Below are 18,340 nucleotides of genomic sequence, written 5' to 3' on the forward strand. Positions count from 1 at the left end.
ATAATCTACAGCGTCCAATAGTATACAGCGTCCTATAGTCTACAGCGTCCAATAATCTACAGCGTCCAATAATCTACAGCGTCCAACAGTCTACAGCGTCCAATAATCTACAGCGTCCAATAGTCTACAGCGTCCAATAGTCTACAGCGTCCAATAATCTACAGCGTCCAATAGTCTACAGCGTCCAATAGTCTAAAGCGTCCAATAATCTACAGCGTCCAATAATCTACAGCGTCCAATAGTCTACAGCGTCCAATCATCTACAGCATCCAATAGTCTACAGCGTCCAATAATCTACAGAGTCCAATAGTCTACAGCGTCCAATAGTCTACAGTGTCCAATAATCTACAGCGTCCAATAATCTACAGCGTCCAATAGTCTACAGCGTCCAATAGTCTACAGCGTCCAATAGTCTAAAGCGTCCAATAATCTACAGCGTCCAATAATCTACAGCGTCCAATAGTCTACAGCGTCCAATCATCTACAGCATCCAATAGTCTACAGCGTCCAATAATCTACAGAGTCCAATAGTCTACAGCGTCCAATAGTCTACAGTGTCCAATAGTCTACAGCGTCCAATAATCTACAGCATCCAATAGTCTACAGCGTCCAATAATCTACAGCGTCCAATAATCGACAGCGTCCAATAGTCTACAGCGTCCAATAGTCTACAGCGTCCAATAATCTACAGCGTCCAGTGCTCTACAGCGTCCAATAGTCTACAGCGTCCAATAATCTACAGCGTCCAATAGTCTACAGCGTCCAATAGTCTACAGCGTCCAATAATCTACAGCGTCCAATAGTCTACAGCGTCCAATAATCTACAGCGTCCAATAGTCTACAGCATCCAATAGTCTACAGCGTCCAATAATCTACAGCGTCCAATAATCTACAGCGTCCAATAGTCTACAGCGTCCAGTGCTCTACAGCGTCCAATCGTTTACAGTGTCCAATAATCTACAGCGTCCAATAATCTACAGCATTTAATAGTCTATAGCGTCCAGTGCTCTACAGCGTCCAATAATCTACAGCGTCCAATAGTCTACAGCGTCCAATAGTCTACAGCGTCCAATAATCTACAGCGTCCAATAGTCTACAGCAGTGATGGCAAACCTTTTAGAGGCCGAGTGCCCAAACTACAACAAAGTCCCGCTTATTTATCGCAAAGTGCCAATACAGAAATGTAATTTGTGATTTATACTCCTTTCTGTGTCACATCTTTCATTGATACCAGCACCTGAGGCACCAATATAGCAGAAAATATTCCCAGGTAGAGCTGTCACTTTACAATAGCTCTGTGCACAGCAAGTCCTGGGCTGTCTGGGACTGCAGGAAGATACCTGGAGTCATCTCTGGTGATGGCCTGAGTGCCCACAGAAAGGGCTCCGAGTGCCACCTCTGGCACCAGTGCCATAGGTTAGCCATCACTGCTATAGACTATTAAATGCTGTAGATTATTGGACGCTGTAGATTATTGGACGCTGTAAACGATTGGACGCTGTAAACGATTGGACGCTGTAGAGCACTGGACGCTGTAGACTATTGGACGCTGTAGATTATTGGACGCTGTAGAGCACTGGACGCTGTAGACTATTGAATGCTGTAGATTATTGGACGCTGTAGATTATTGGACGCTGTAAACGATTGGACGCTGTAGAGCACTGGACGCTGTAGACTATTGGACGCTGTAGATTATTGGACGCTGTAGATTATTGGACGCTGTAAACGATTGGACGCTGTAGAGCACTGGACGCTGTAGACTATTGGACGCTGTAGATTATTGGACGCTGTAGATTATTGGACGCTGTAGACTATTGGACGCTGTAGACTATTGGACGCTGTAGATTATTGGACGCTGTAGACTATTGGACGCTGTAGATTATTGGACGCTGTAGACTATTGGACGCTGTAGATTATTGGACGCTGTAGACTATTGGACGCTGTAGATTATTGGACGCTGTAGACTATTGGACGCTGTAGACTATTGGACGCTGTAGATTATTGGACGCTGTAGAGCACTGGACGCTGTAGACTATTGGATGCTGTAGATTATTGGATTCTGTAGATTATTGGACGCTGTAGATTATTGGACGCTGTAGATTATTGGACGCTGTAGACTATTGGACGCTGTAGACTATTAGACGCTGTAGACTATTGGACGCTGTAGATTATTGGACGCTGTAGATTATTGGACGCTGTAGACTATTGGACGCTGTAGACTATTGGACGCTGTAGATTATTGGACGCTGTAGATTATTGGACGCTGTAAACGATTGGACGCTGTAGAGCACTGGACGCTGTAGACTATTGGACGCTGTAGATTATTGGACGCTGTAGATTATTGGACGCTGTAGATTATTGGACGCTGTAGACTATTGGACGCTGTAGATTATTGGACGCTGTAGACTATTGGACGCTGTAGATTATTGGACGCTGTAGACTATTGGACGCTGTAGACTATTGGACGCTGTAGATTATTGGACGCTGTAGAGCACTGGACGCTATAGACCAGTGATGGCAAACCTTTTAGAGGCCGAGTGCCCAAACTACAACAAAGACCCGCTTATTTATCGCAAAGTGCCAATAAAGAAATGTAATTTGTGATTTATACTCCTTTCTGTGTCACATCTTTCATTGATACCGGCATCTGAGGACACCAATAAAGCAGAAAATAGTCCCAGGTAGAGCTGTCACTTTAAAATAGCTCTGTGCACAGCAAGCCCTGGGCTGTCTGGGACTGCAGGAAGATAACTGGAGTGCAATAGTGATGGCCTGAGTGCCCACAGAAAGGGCTCCGAGTGCCACCTCTGGCGCCAGTGCCATAGGTTAGCCATCACTGGTCTACAGCGTCCAATAATCTACAGCGTCCAATAATCTACAGCGTCCAATAGTCTACAGCGTCCAATAGTCTACAGCGTCCAATAATCTACAGCGTCCAATAATCTACAGCGTCCAATAGTCTACAGCGTCCAGTGCTCTACAGCGTCCAATCGTTTACAGCGTCCAATAATCTACAGCGTCCAATAATCTACAGCATCCAATAGTCTACAGCGTCCAGTGCTCTACAGCGTCCAATAATCTACAGCGTCCAATAGTCTACAGCGTCCAATAGTCTACAGCGTCCAATAGTCTACAGCGTCCAATAATCTACAGCGTCCAATAGTCTACAGCGTCCAATAATCTACAGCGTCCAATAGTCTACATCGTCCAATAGTCTACAGCGTCCAATAGTCTACAGCGTCCAATAATCTACAGCGTCCAATAATCTACAGCGTCCAATAGTCTACAGCGTCCAGTGCTCTACAGCGTCCAATCGTTTACAGCGTCCAATAATCTACAGCGTCCAATAATCTACAGCATCCAATTGTCTACAGCGTCCAGTGCTCTACAGCGTCCAATAATCTACAGCGTCCAATAGTCTACAGCGTCCAATAGTCTACAGCGTCCAATAATATACAGCGTCCAATAGTCTACAGCGTCCAATAATCTACAGCGTCCAATAGTCTACAGCGTCCAATAACCTACAGCGTCCAATAGTCTACAGCGTCCAATAGTCTACAGCGTCCAATAATCTACAGCGTCCAATAATCTACAGCGTCCAATAGTCTACAGCGTCCAGTGCTCTACAGCGTCCAATCGTTTACAGCGTCCAATAATCTACAGCGTCCAATAATCTACAGCATCCAATAATCTACAGCATCCAATAGTCTACAGCGTCCAGTGCTCTACAGCGTCCAATAATCTACAGCGTCCAATAGTCTACAGCGTCCAATAATCTACAGCGTCCAATAATCTACAGCGTCCAATAGTCTACAGCGTCCAGTGCTCTACAGCGTCCAATCGTTTACAGCGTCCAATAATCTACAGCGTCCAATAATCTACAGCATTTAATAGTCTATAGCAGTGATGGCTAACCTATGGCACTGGTGCCAGAGGTGGCACTCGGAGCCCTTTCTGTGGGCACTCAGGCCATCACTATTGCACTCCAGGTATCTTCCTGCAGTCCCAGACAGCCCAGGATTTGCTGTGCACAGAGCTATTTTAAAGTGACAGTGCTACCTGGGACTATTTTCTGCTTTATTGGTGTCCTCAGGTGCTGGTATCAATGAAAGATGTGACACAGAAAGGAGTATAAATCACAAATTACATTTCTGTATTGGCACTTTGCGATAAATAAGCGGGTCTTTGTTGTAGTTTGGGCACTCGGCCTCTAAAAGGTTTGCCATCACTGGTCTATAGCGTCCAGTGCTCTACAGCGTCCAATAATCTACAGCGTCCAATAGTCTACAGCGTCCAATAATCTACAGCGTCCAATAGTCTACAGCGTCCAATAATCTACAGCGTCCAATAATCTACAGCGTCCAATAGTCTACAGCGTCCAGTGCTCTACAGCGTCCAATCGTTTACAGCGTCCAATAATCTACAGCGTCCAATAATCTACAGCATCCAATAGTCTACAGCGTCCAATAATCTACAGCGTCCAATAGTCTACAGCGTCCTATAGTCTACAGCGTCCAATAATCTACAGCGTCCAATAGTCTACAGCGTCCAATAGTCTACAGTGTCCAATAGTCTACAGCGTCCAATAATCTACAGTGTCCAATAATCTACAGCGTCCAATAGTCTACAGCGTCCAATAATCTACAGCGTCCAATAGTCTACAGCATCCAATAATCTACAGCGTCCAATAGTCTACAGCGTCCAGTGCTCTACAGCGTCCAATAGTCTACAGTGTCCAATAATCTACAGCGTCCAGTGCTCTACAGCGTCCAATAGTCTACAGCGTCCAATAATCTACAGCGTCCAATAGTCTACAGCATCCAATAATCTACAGTGTCCAATAGTCTACAGCGTCCAATAATCTACAGCGTGCAATAATCGACAGCGTCCAATAGTCTACAGCGTCCAATAGTCTACAGCGTCCAATAGTCTACAGCGTCCAATAATCTACAGCGTCCAATAGTCTACAGCGTCCAATAGTCTACAGCGTCCAGTGCTCTACAGCGTCCAATAGTCTACAGCGTCCAGTGCTCTACAGCGTCCAATAGTCTACAGCGTCCAGTGCTCTACAGCGTCCAATAGTCTACAGCGTCCAATAATCTACAGCGTCCAATAGTCTACAGCGTCCAATAATCTACAGCGTCCAATAGTCTACAGCGTCCAGTGCTCTACAGCGTCCAATAATCTACAGCGTCCAATAATCTACAGCGTCCAATAGTCTACAGCGTACAATAGTCTACAGCGTCCAATAATCTACAGCGTCCAATAATCTACAGCGTCCAATAGTCTACAGCGTCCAATAGTCTACAGCGTCCAATAGACTACAGCGTCCAATAATCTACAGCGTCCAATAGTCTACAGCGTCCAATAGTCTACAGCGTCCAATAATCTACAGCGTCCAATAGTCTACAGCGTCCAATAGTCTACAGCATCCAATAATCTACAGCGTCCAATAGTCTACAGCGTCCAGTGCTCTACAGCGTCCAATAGTCTACAGCGTCCAATAATCTACAGCGTCCAGTGCTCTACAGCGTCCAATAGTCTACAGCGTCCAATAATCTACAGCGTCCAATAGTCTACAGCATCCAATAATCTACAGTGTCCAATAGTCTACAGCGTCCAATAATCTACAGCGTGCAATAATCGACAGCGTCCAATAGTCTACAGCGTCCAATAGTCTACAGCGTCCAATATTCTACAGCGTCCAATAATCTACAGCGTCCAATAGTCTACAGCGTCCAATAGTCTACAGCGTCCAGTGCTCTACAGCGTCCAATAGTCTACAGCGTCCAGTGCTCTACAGCGTCCAATAGTCTACAGCGTCCAGTGCTCTACAGCGTCCAATAGTCTACAGCGTCCAATAATCTACAGCGTCCAATAGTCTACAGCGTCCAATAATCTACAGCGTCCAATAGTCTACAGCGTCCAGTGCTCTACAGCGTCCAATAATCTACAGCGTCCAATAATCTACAGCGTCCAATAGTCTACAGCGTACAATAGTCTACAGCGTCCAATAATCTACAGCGTCCAATAATCTACAGCGTCCAATAGTCTACAGCGTCCAATAGTCTACAGCGTCCAATAGACTACAGCGTCCAATAATCTACAGCGTCCAATAGTCTACAGCGTCCAATAGTCTACAGCGTCCAATAATCTACAGCGTCCAATAGTCTACAGCGTCCAATAGTCTACAGCGTCCAATAATCTACAGCGGCCAATAGTCTACAGCGTCCAATAGTCTACAGCGTCCAATAATCTACAGCGTCTAATAGTCTACAGCGTCCAATAGTCTACAGCGTCCAATAGTCTACAGCGTCCAATAGTCTACAGCGTCCAATAATCTACAGCGTCCAATAGTCTACAGCGTCCAATAATCTACAGCGTCCAATAATCTACAGCGTCCAATAGTCTACAGCGTCCAATAGTCTACAGCGTCCAATAATCTACAGCGTCCAATAATCTACAGTGTCCAATAGTCTACAGCGTCCAATAGTCTACAGCGTCCAATAGTCTACAGCGTCCAATAATCTACAGCGTCCAATAGTCTACAGCGTCCAATAATCTACAGCGTCCAATAATCTACAGCGTCCAATAGTCTACAGCGTCCAATAGTCTACAGCGTCCAATAATCTACAGCGTCCAATAATCTACAGCGTCCAATAATCTACAGCGTCCAATAGTCTACAGCGTCCAATAGTCTACAGCGTCCAATAATCTACAGCGTCCAATAATCTACAGCGTCCAATAATCTACAGCGTCCAATAATCTACAGCGTCCAGTGCTCTACGGCATCCAATAATCTACAGCGTCCAATAATCTACAGCGTCCAATAGTCTACAGCGTCCAATAGTCTACAGCGTCCAATAGTCTACAGCGTCCAATAATCTACAGAACATATAGAAAACAAAGACTGAAAAACCGACGGAACAGAAAACTGTTCCGATTTTCACCGATAAAACTCTGGAGACGATTTCGGAAGAATCCTACAGCCCTGGACCTTTCAAGGTCCTCCAAAGGTCCTACAACCACAGACTGAAAGCAGCAGAAGGGGCTCATCCTTCATTCCCCAAGAAGCTTCTAGTCCCTGGTGTAGGGAGTGAGTCCGGACTTGTAGGGGCCACAATATTCCTCCAGCCGGGGCCCGGGGCAGTACTATCAGCCCCCCTGTAGGTAGTTCCAATGACCATGACCCATCCCCCCGGGTCCTCCTATCCTGAATACATACTATTGGATAGAGATGATTCGGGATGTTCTCCTCCTCGTAGTCTATCACTTCCAGCCTAAATCTGAGTCATTTCCTATCATTCTGCTTATAAACAGTAATTAATATCCTAATGAGAAGCCAACGATTGTTTATCCCCCAGAACTCGGCAAATAATATTCATGGAGCAGCTGCACCCCCCCGAGGTCCATAACCTCCCCGCCCCCCAGGTCCGTAACCCCCCCCCATCCACTCACATGGAGAACCACAGAGAAGCGCGTGCAGAAATGTACAAAACATACAAATCATAAAGAATGATAATAAGAAGAATGTCCTGATACATCAACGTAAAAGTGTGTAATAGAATTATGAATGATATGAAAGCGCAAACATTATAATAGAAATCCCAGGAAAAAATGACATTAGTAAAAGTGATGGGAATGACAATATCCTAGAACACAGGAGAAGTACAATTGTCCTTGTTACTACATTTCCATCTGTTCCTTTATTCCCCAATATATAAATAAATCCGTCCCGCGCCGATAATTTACCGCAACGTAAATCATAAACTTCCGACCGTCCATCAAATCTCTGACAATTCTGCTTCACCTTCACGTTGCCCTGGTGACAGCGCCGCCACAAATCGTGGGAACCATCGAAATCAGAAACTTTTTACAGTTCTTTATATGTTTAGAGGCCAGCGTCATAGTTACAGTCCAGCTGCAGGACATCACTGGGGGGATCCGGGGTCTTCTCCTGCGATGATGAGTTATTAGAGACCCCTGCAGAGCCAGAGCCGCACCCGCGCATGTGTGCGGATACTCAGAAGCCTGCAGGACACTTATATACTGTGCCATTATTTATCCTTTATATACTGCAGCATTATTTCTTTTTCATATATTGCGGTATTATATCCTTTATAATGCGGTATTATATCCTTTATATTGTATTGCGGTATTATATCCTTTATATTATATTGCGGTATTATATCCTTTATATTGCGGTATTATATCCTTTATATTGCGGTATTATATCCTTTATAATGCGGTATTATATCCTTTATATTATATTGCGGTATTATATCCTTTATATTATATTGCGGTATTATATCCTTTATATTGCGGTATTATATCCTTTATATTGTATTGCGGTATTATATCCTTTATATTATATTGCGGTATTATATCCTTTATATTGCGGTATTATATCCTTTATAATGCGGTATTATATCCTTTATATTATATTGCGGTATTATATCCTTTATATTATATTGCGGTATTATATCCTTTATATTGCAGTATTATATCCTTTATATTGTATTGCGGTATTATATCCTTTATATTATATTGCGGTATTATATCCTTTATATTGCGGTATTATATCCTTTATATTGCGGTATTATATCCTTTATAATGCGGTATTATATCCTTTATATTATATTGCGGTATTATATCCTTTATATTATATTGCGGTATTATATCCTTTATATTGCGGTATTATATCCTTTATATTGCGGTATTATATCCTTTATATTATATTGCGGTATTATATCCTTTATATTGTATTGCGGTATTATATCCTTTATATTATATTGCGGTATTATATCCTTTATATTATATTGCGGTATTATATCCTTTATATTGTATTGCGATATTATATCCTTTATATTGCGGTATTATATCCTTTATATTGCGGTATTATATCCTTTATATTGTATTGCGGTATTATATCCTTTATATTGTATTGCGGTATTATATCCTTTATATTATATTGCGATATTATATCCTTTATATTATATTGCGGTATTATATCCTTTATATTATATTGCGGTATTATATCCTTTATATTATATTGCGGTATTATATCCTTTATATCGCGGTATTATATCCTTTATATTATATTGCGGTATTATATCCTTTATATTATATTGCGGTATTATATCCTTTATATTATATTGCGGTATTATATGCTTTATATTGCGGTATTATATCCTTTATATATTGTATTGCAGTATTATATCCTTTATATTGCGGTATTATATCCTTTATATTGTGGTATTATATCCTTTATATTATATTGCGGTATTATATCCTTTATATATTGTATTGCGGTATTATATCCTTTATATTGTGGTATTATATCCTTTATATTATATTGCGGTATTATATCCTTTATATTATATTGTGGTATTATATCCTTTATATATTGTATTGCAGTATTATATCCTTTATATTGTGGTATTATATCCTTTATATTATATTGCGGTATTATATCCTTTATATTATATTGTGGTATTATATCCTTTATATATTGTATTGCAGTATTATATCCTTTATATTATATTGCGGTATTATATCCTTTATATTATATTGTGGTATTATATCCTTTATATTATATTGTGGTATTATATCCTTTATATTATATTGCAGTATTATATCCTTTATATTGTGGTATTATATCCTTTATATTATATTGCGGTATTATATCCTTTATATTATATTGCGGTATTATATCCTTTATATTATATTGTGGTATTATATCCTTTATATATTGTATTGCAGTATTATATCCTTTATATTATATTGCGGTATTATATCCTTTATATTATATTGTGGTATTATATCCTTTATATTATATTGTGGTATTATATCCTTTATATTATATTGCAGTATTATATCCTTTATATTGTGGTATTATATCCTTTATATTATATTGCGGTATTATATCCTTTATATTATATTGCGGTATTATATCCTTTATATTATATTGCGGTATTATATCCTTTATATTGTGGTATTATATCCTTTATATTGTGGTATTATATCCTTTATATTGCAGTATTATATCCTTTATATTGTGGTATTATATCCTTTATATTATATTGTGGTATTATATCCTTTATATATTGTATTGCGGTATTATATCCTTTATATTGTGGTATTATATCCTTTATATTATATTGTGGTATTATATCCTTTATATTATATTGCGGTATTATATCCTTTATATATTGTATTGCGGTATTATATCCTTTATATTGTGGTATTATATCCTTTATATTATATTGCGGTATTATATCCTTTATATTATATTGCGGTATTATATCCTTTATATTGTGGTATTATATCCTTTATATTATATTGTGGTATTATATCCTTTATATTATATTGCGGTATTATATCCTTTATATTATATTGTGGTATTATATCCTTTATATATTATATTGCAGTATTATATCCTTTATATATTGCGGTATTATATCCTTTATATATTGTATTGCGGTATTATATCCTCCGGTCTGCCTCCATCCAATGTAACCGCATTGCTGGGTCTATGTTCCGAAACACAGTTTGACTCCTGTGGGTTTTTGTGAGACAACCCTGGGTCAGCGTAGAACCCCTCAGATACTGTGCAGCAGGGGTACATTTTTGGGGGGCTCTTTGGAGGTGCAGTTACTTATCTCTCCTATAACATAGACGGGGCACATTGATCTTTGTTATCCTCTAATTCTTCTATTAGGGGCAGGACACAATCACACATGTCAGAGGGGTGAAGGTCCTTCAAAGGTCTTCAAACTACAGAACTAAAGGTGGACACAAGGGACCCCCAGTAGTTTGATTCTAGTTCCATATAGAGGAAGTAAAGGCCAAATAGAATTTATAAAGGTTATAGACTTTGATGTACAACATGGAATCTGAGCGGAGCCGCGACGCATCCTCGTATATAACGAGAGGTTCCAACATGCGACCAGTACATGCGACCAGTACATGCGACCAGTACATGTGATCAGTACATGCGACCAGTACATGCGACCAGTACATGTGATCAGTACATGCGACCAGTACATGCGACCAGTACATGTGATCAGTACATGCGACCAGTACATGCGACCAGCACATGCGATCAGCACATGCGATCAGTACATGCGACCAGTACATGCGACCAGTACATGCGATCAGCACATGCGACCAGTACATGCAATCAGTACATGCGACCAGTACATGCGACCAGTACATGTGATCAGCACATGTGATCAGCACATGCGACCAGTACATGCGACCAGTACATGTGATCAGCACATGCGACCAGTACATGTGATCAGCACATGCGACCAGTACATGTGACCAGCACATGCGACCAGTACATGCGACCAGTACATGCGACCAGTACATGTGATCAGCACATGCGACCAGTACATGCGATCAGTACATGCGACCAGCACATGCGATCAGTACATGCGACCAGTACATGCGATCAGTACATGCGACCAGCACATGCGACCAGTACATGCGACCAGCACATGCGACCAGCACATGCGACCAGCACATGCGACCAGTACATGCGAAAAGCACATGCGACCAGTACATGCGACCAGCACATGTGACCAGTACATGCGACCAGTACATGCGACCAGCACATGCGACCAGTACATGCGACCAGCACATGCGACCAGTATATGCGATCAGTACATGCAACCAGTACATGCGATCAGTACATGCGACCAGCACATGCGACCAGTACATGCGACCAGTACATGTGATCAGCACATGCGACCAGTACATGCAATCAGTACATGCGACCAGTACATGTGATCAGCACATGCGACCAGTACATGCGACCAGTACATGTGATCAGCACATGCGACCAGTACATGCAATCAGTACATGCGACCAGTACATGCGACCAGTACATGTGATCAGCACATGCGACCAGTACATGCAATCAGTACATGCGACCAGCACATGCGACCAGTACATGCGACCAGTACATGTGATCAGCACATGCGACCAGTACATGCAATCAGTACATGCGACCAGTACATGTGATCAGCACATGCGACCAGCACATGCGACCAGTACATGCGAAAAGCACATGCGACCAGCACATGTGACCAGTACATGCGACCAGTACATGCGACCAGCACATGCGACCAGTATATGCGATCAGTACATGCAACCAGTACATGCGATCAGTACATGCGACCAGCACATGCGACCAGTACATGCGACCAGTACATGTGATCAGCACATGCGACCAGTACATGCAATCAGTACATGCGACCAGTACATGTGATCAGCACATGCGACCAGTACATGCGACCAGTACATGTGATCAGCACATGCGACCAGTACATGCAATCAGTACATGCGACCAGTACATGCGACCAGTACATGTGATCAGCACATGCGACCAGTACATGCAATCAGTACATGCGAGCAGTACATGCGACCAGCACATGCGACCAGCACATGCGACCAGTACATGCGACCAGTACATGCGACCAGTACATGCGACCAGTACATGCGAGCAGTACATGCGATCAGTACATGTGACCAGCACATGCGATCAGTACATGCGACCAGTACATGCAACCAGCACATGCGATCAGTACATGTGACCAGTACATGCGACCAGCACATGCGATCAGCACATGCGACCAGTACATGCGATCAGTACATGCGACCAGTACATGCGACCAGTACATGCGACCAGTACATGCGACCAGTACATGCGACCAGTACATGTGGTCAGTACATGTGGTCAGTACATGCGACCAGTACATGCGACCAGTACATGCGATCAGTACATGCGATCATCCTGTAGCTTCTATAAGGTGAGATGTAACCTGTCCTCACACCAACCATCCCAGGGCTTCCCCAATAATCTGAGGGGCTTCACTCCCCGGACATGATGTTTCTGCCCCTCGTCCATTGTTACAAGAGAAATAAATGGAAACCAATGAAAACTCAAGTATTTCTGCCAAATATTGAAATAAGAATAAGACCCGTTCTCTCCGGGATATTCCTGTAGCAGAGGAGGAAGAAAGAAGATGATGGTCCCATAATCCTACAGAGGAAACGTAAAAGCCCGAGGCCACTTACCCCTCAGGAGGCTGAAGAATTCCTCCCTGACCCCACACATGGCCACCAGAGTCTGTCCCTACAGCAACAGCAGGAGAAGATTGTGTGCCCTAAACCTTACATGAAAACAGCAGAATCTGACCCCTGAATCAGTCGTGATGAGGGATATGTAAGGCTACACATATGCAAATAACATATGAGAAAAGCGCAAGGAACATATGTCAAGCAGCCAAAAATTAGTAGTCTCAATATTTATTAATTACAATACAAAAAACAGGAAACTCAATTGGACAAACAGTATAAAAACATTTAAAACACGAAAGTACAGATCGACTGTCTTCGTGAAAGGACGTAGCAGGTGCTGACATGCGATGGTGTCAACCAACCTGCAACAGGGCCCCCCAGAATACACCGGAAAAGATGTACCGATAGGTATCACAAACAACACTCTAGCTACAACAAAAATAATAAATAAATTATCACATGACCTATACAATGTAAGGGTCTAGGCAAGAGAGGACCCAGTGATGGTCAACTCCATACGTCGCCACCAGGGCATGAAGGAAATAAAGGCCCTGACGGTGTGAAGTACTCCACGGAGTGGGTGTCACTCCAAGGGAATGGATGCAGTGAACAAGGCTAGAGGACAATAGTTACCGAGTATGTGGAGGTGATCCAAGGGAGCCCGATGGGTGCCCCACGCGTATAGCCGCAAATCGCGGCTTCCTCAGGGGACCCCTCTCTTGCCTAGACCCTTACATTGTATAGGTCATGTGATAATTTATTTATTATTTTTGTTGTAGCTAGAGTGTTGTTTGTGATACCTATCGGTACATCTTTTCCGGTGTATTCTGGGGGGCCCTGTTGCAGGTTGGTTGACACCATCGCATGTCAGCACCTGCTACGTCCTTTCACGAAGACAGTCGATTTGTACTTTCGTGTTTTAAATGTTTTTATACTGTTTGTCCAATTGAGTTTCCTGTTTTTTGTATTGTAATTAATAAATATTGAGACTACTAATTTTTGGCTGCTTGACATATGTTCCTTGCGCCTTTCCCCTAAACCTTACATAACACAATCCAGGCCCAAGATAAGTAACAGAAACGATCATACACAAAAATACACAAACAGCCAATGGAAAGAAAGAACCAAGAGCATTAGAGGGATTTTATATAACACAGGAAATACATGACGAGTCTCCATAGTGTAATATATATATGTAACAATAGTAACAATGTAACAATATAGTATAATATATATATATATATGTAACAATAGTAACAATGTAACAATATAGTATAATATATATATATATATGTAACAATAGTAACAATGTAACAATATAGTATAATATATATATATATATATATATATATATATATATATATATATATATGTAACAATAGTAACAATGTAACAATATAGTATAATATATATATATATATATATGTAACAATAGTAACAATGTAACAATATAGTATAATATATATATATATATATATATATGTAACAATAGTAACAATGTAACAATATAGTATAATATGTATATATATGTAACAATAGTAACAATGTAACAATATAGTATAATATGTATATATGTAACAATAGTAACAATGTAACAATATAGTGTAATATAAATATATATGTAACAATAGTGATATGAAATGGTTAAAGGAGATTCCAAAATTCTATAAATAAAGTTTAGTGAAGTGAGGACAAGATCTGTAACATAATGTAAAGAACTTTGTAGACAAATAACGATTATTGCAGGATCCAAAACTACAACATAAACTCCACTGTCTGCAAGGACCTTACGCTGTTTAATAAACTTTATTAATAACTTTCTGGAGATCCCCAGAAAAGACAGAAAACCAACAGAAAAGACAGAAAAACATAAAGCCGATGCGATTCCGTCAGAATAAAGAGTCGCTCTCATCGATGGGAAAATCATAAACAAAATATAAGATTGTGTCAATAAAGTTCATTGAAGAAGATTTACATTTTGTTACTTTGGCCCAAAAGTCCAATTCCTGACAAAATTCCCACTCACAATACATTGCAAAATATGGGAACATCTTGAGCAAACTTTATTTATACCGTCCTGGAGATCCCCTTTAGGTAAGTAGCAGAAGTGCAAACTGTAGAGGTGGTCACGGATAATATTAAGAAACCCAAATAATAGACCATAAAGTTCTATATTGTAAGGTACGTGATGGGAGCTTCTTCCACCCACTGCTGTTCGGACGCCACTGACCCTCATGTAGAGCAGACGCTCCGACCTCACACGACCTACAGCCACCGAATCCCGTCTCACCCAGAGCCCTCCTGGCCAAACATCTGCCCCAAATCAGGATGGAGAAGGGGAGGCGACCGTTACCCGAAACACACGCGCCACAAAACCAGCGCAACGTTCACTACAAGGAATATATTACAATAGGTTTACTCAATGTGACCCAATTATGTTGCCCCGACCCCGGGCCTAAAGCTTCCAGCAGAACTTTTTGGTTTTCCAAAACTGAACATATAAAACCGGCTACAAGAATAACACAAGAATCTCTTACGTTTTTATTCTATTATTATGATCCAACCGAATCCTCAGAAGAAAATAAGAGAAACCCCCCACAGTTTCTAAACGGATTCCCCCGCTTTGTCTGTAACCATTTCCCCCCCCGCGACGACTCGTGAGCCGACAGCAGCTTCAAAAGTTACCGAAAACGGCATTTAATAAAAGTAACGTAAAAAGAAAATGCACAAAAATTCAAAAACAAAACCCCAAATGTTTTCTGTTTGGTGAAAATTGGAGACGAGCGGAGACGAGTCCTGTGAGATTCTGGAGGAGACATTCATCTGTTTCACTTCTAAAATCAATCAGGCAACGAAAAATAACCTAAAGAACAGTCACAAAAACCCTAAAAAATGAAGGGAATCCCCGATATGTATAAGTCAGGACACCCCTGAGGAGGGAGGACCACAAAGTCCAGCAATCCATGGAGTCTATGGGACCCTCGTCACCTCCCGTATCACATGAAGCAAGATGGAATTATAGAAAATTACTAAATATATTCATCTTAAATGACAGAATTTTAAAAACACAGATTTATTTTTCTATGTGACAAAATCAATGACAGTAACAGACTGGACTCCGGTGATGGGATCTCATGTGTCACTCCGTACTGAGTAAAGATGATGAAATACAATTCTCATACAGGAAGGAGACAATCGGGTTCTCAATTCTCTTTTATAAATTTTTCTAAAACTTTTAACTATAAATTTAATCTTTTTTAAATATCTGATTCCAAATCTTTGTACGACTGGGACCGGGCACCGTGAACGTGGAACATGACGGACAATCATTGTAAATCGTTGGGATTTTTGTTGTTATTTGGGATTTCAATCTTTTTATTCTTAACAATTTTTAAAAAAAAAAATCTCCAATTTTGTTTATTATTTATTATTTATCGGTCAAGTTTTTGGGGCCAGTAAGATAAAAACCCTCAATCTCCTGGAGCCGGTGCAATGTAAGGCTACATGTACCCCCTGTACCCCATGATTGCATGGGGCCAATGGATATTTGGGGCCCCTCCGCTTCCTGGAGACCGCACCCCCTGCAATACCCCTGGATCTCTACGCAGGAAGGTCACAGACTTATTACAATCTATTCCCTCATTGATAAAATAATTATTCTTTGCTTATCATAAAATTAACTCTTTCACACATTTTTTGGGGGATTTACTGGACATTTTTAGGCCAAAGAAATTAAACATTTTGTAAGCGATAAATAATGAAATGTCAGTGAATCTAGAGCCCCGTGTGAAATGTATCAGAGAAATCGGTTTTCTGTTAAATTTTTATTAAAAAAATGTATAAAATATAGAACAGAGCGCTAATGATTTCGCTTACAAACGTTTGAAAACTTTACACAAAAATTATACAAAAAACAAAAAAAATCCCAAATAATTTCTCTTATCAAATAAAAACACAATTTAGATAAAAAAGGAAATACACAACAAATGTAAAGTAAGAGTTTTCTAGCAGTTACCTGCAGGATCTGGGGCACAGATGTGTCTGCTGCGGGCGCTGCCTCCTCCTGGGGTTCTGCTCGTGTATCCCCTCCCCCCGCGCACAGGAAGCGTCTCATGTGGTTCGGCATCGATCAGAACAGCTGAGACATCAGTGATGACACCGCCTGCGCCGCTCCCGGGGCGCCTCATCCAGGGCCCATTCAAAAACATTCAAAACTTTTTATAAAGTTTTCAAAAATTAACTGGTTCATGGTTTAGATACATCAGTAGACAGTATCGGTTATCACTGGCTTAGATACATCAGTAGACAGTATCGGTTATCACTGGCTTAGATACATTAGTAGGTTATCACTGGCTTAGATACATCAGTAGACAGTATCGGTTATCACTGGCTTAGATACATCAGTAGGTTATCACTGGCTTAGATACATCAGTAGACAGTATCGGTTATCACTGGCTTAGATACATCAGTAGACAGTATCGGTTATCACTAGCTTAGATACATCAGTAGACAGTATCGGTTATCACTGGCTTAGATACATTAGTAGGTTATCACTGGCTTAGATACATCAGTAGACAGTATCGGTTATCACTGGCTTAGATACATCAGTAGGTTATCACTAGCTTAGATACATCAGTAGACAGTATCAGTTATCTCTGGCTTAGATACATCAGTAGACAGTATCAGTTATCTCTGGCTTAGATACATCAGTAGGTTATCACTGGCTTAGATACATCAGTAGACAGTATCAGTTATCACTAGCTTAGATACATCAGTAGACAGTATCAGTTATCTCTGGCTTAGATACATCAGTAGGTTATCACTAGCTTAGATACATCAGTAGACAGTATCAGTTATCTCTGGCTTAGATACATCAGTAGGTTATCACTAGCTTAGATACATCAGTAGACAGTATCAGTTATCTCTGGCTTAGATACATCAGTAGGTTATCACTAGCTTAGATACATCAGTAGACAGTATCAGTTATCTCTGGCTTAGATACATCAGTAGACAGTATCAGTTATCTCTGGCTTAGATACATCAGTAGGTTATCACTAGCTTAGATACATCAGTAGACAGTATCAGTTATCTCTGGCTTAGATACATCAGTAGGTTATCACTAGCTTAGATACATCAGTAGACAGTATCAGTTATCACTGGCTTAGATACATCAGTAGACAGTATCGGTTATCACTGGCTTAGATACATCAGTAGGTTATCACTAGCTTAGATACATCAGTAGACAGTATCAGTT

The 18,340-nt window shown here is 40.9% G+C and overlaps 1 protein-coding gene across 1 annotated transcript in view; it reads right to left on the reverse strand.

The window, feature by feature from the left end:
• The window catches only part of CD4 (CD4 molecule), a 64,451-nt gene extending 47,189 nt beyond the window's left edge, over positions 1 to 17,262 (reverse strand). The window contains exon 1 of the mRNA XM_072129651.1: positions 17,102 to 17,262. The gene's annotated coding sequence lies outside the window, so the exon portion shown is untranslated. The remainder of the gene's footprint in view (positions 1 to 17,101) is intronic.
• Between the last annotated feature and the right edge of the window lie 1,078 nt (positions 17,263 to 18,340).

The sequence above is a fragment of the Engystomops pustulosus genome, chromosome 11, assembly GCF_040894005.1.
Source record: "Engystomops pustulosus chromosome 11, aEngPut4.maternal, whole genome shotgun sequence".
Lineage (NCBI taxonomy): Eukaryota > Metazoa > Chordata > Amphibia > Anura > Leptodactylidae > Engystomops > Engystomops pustulosus.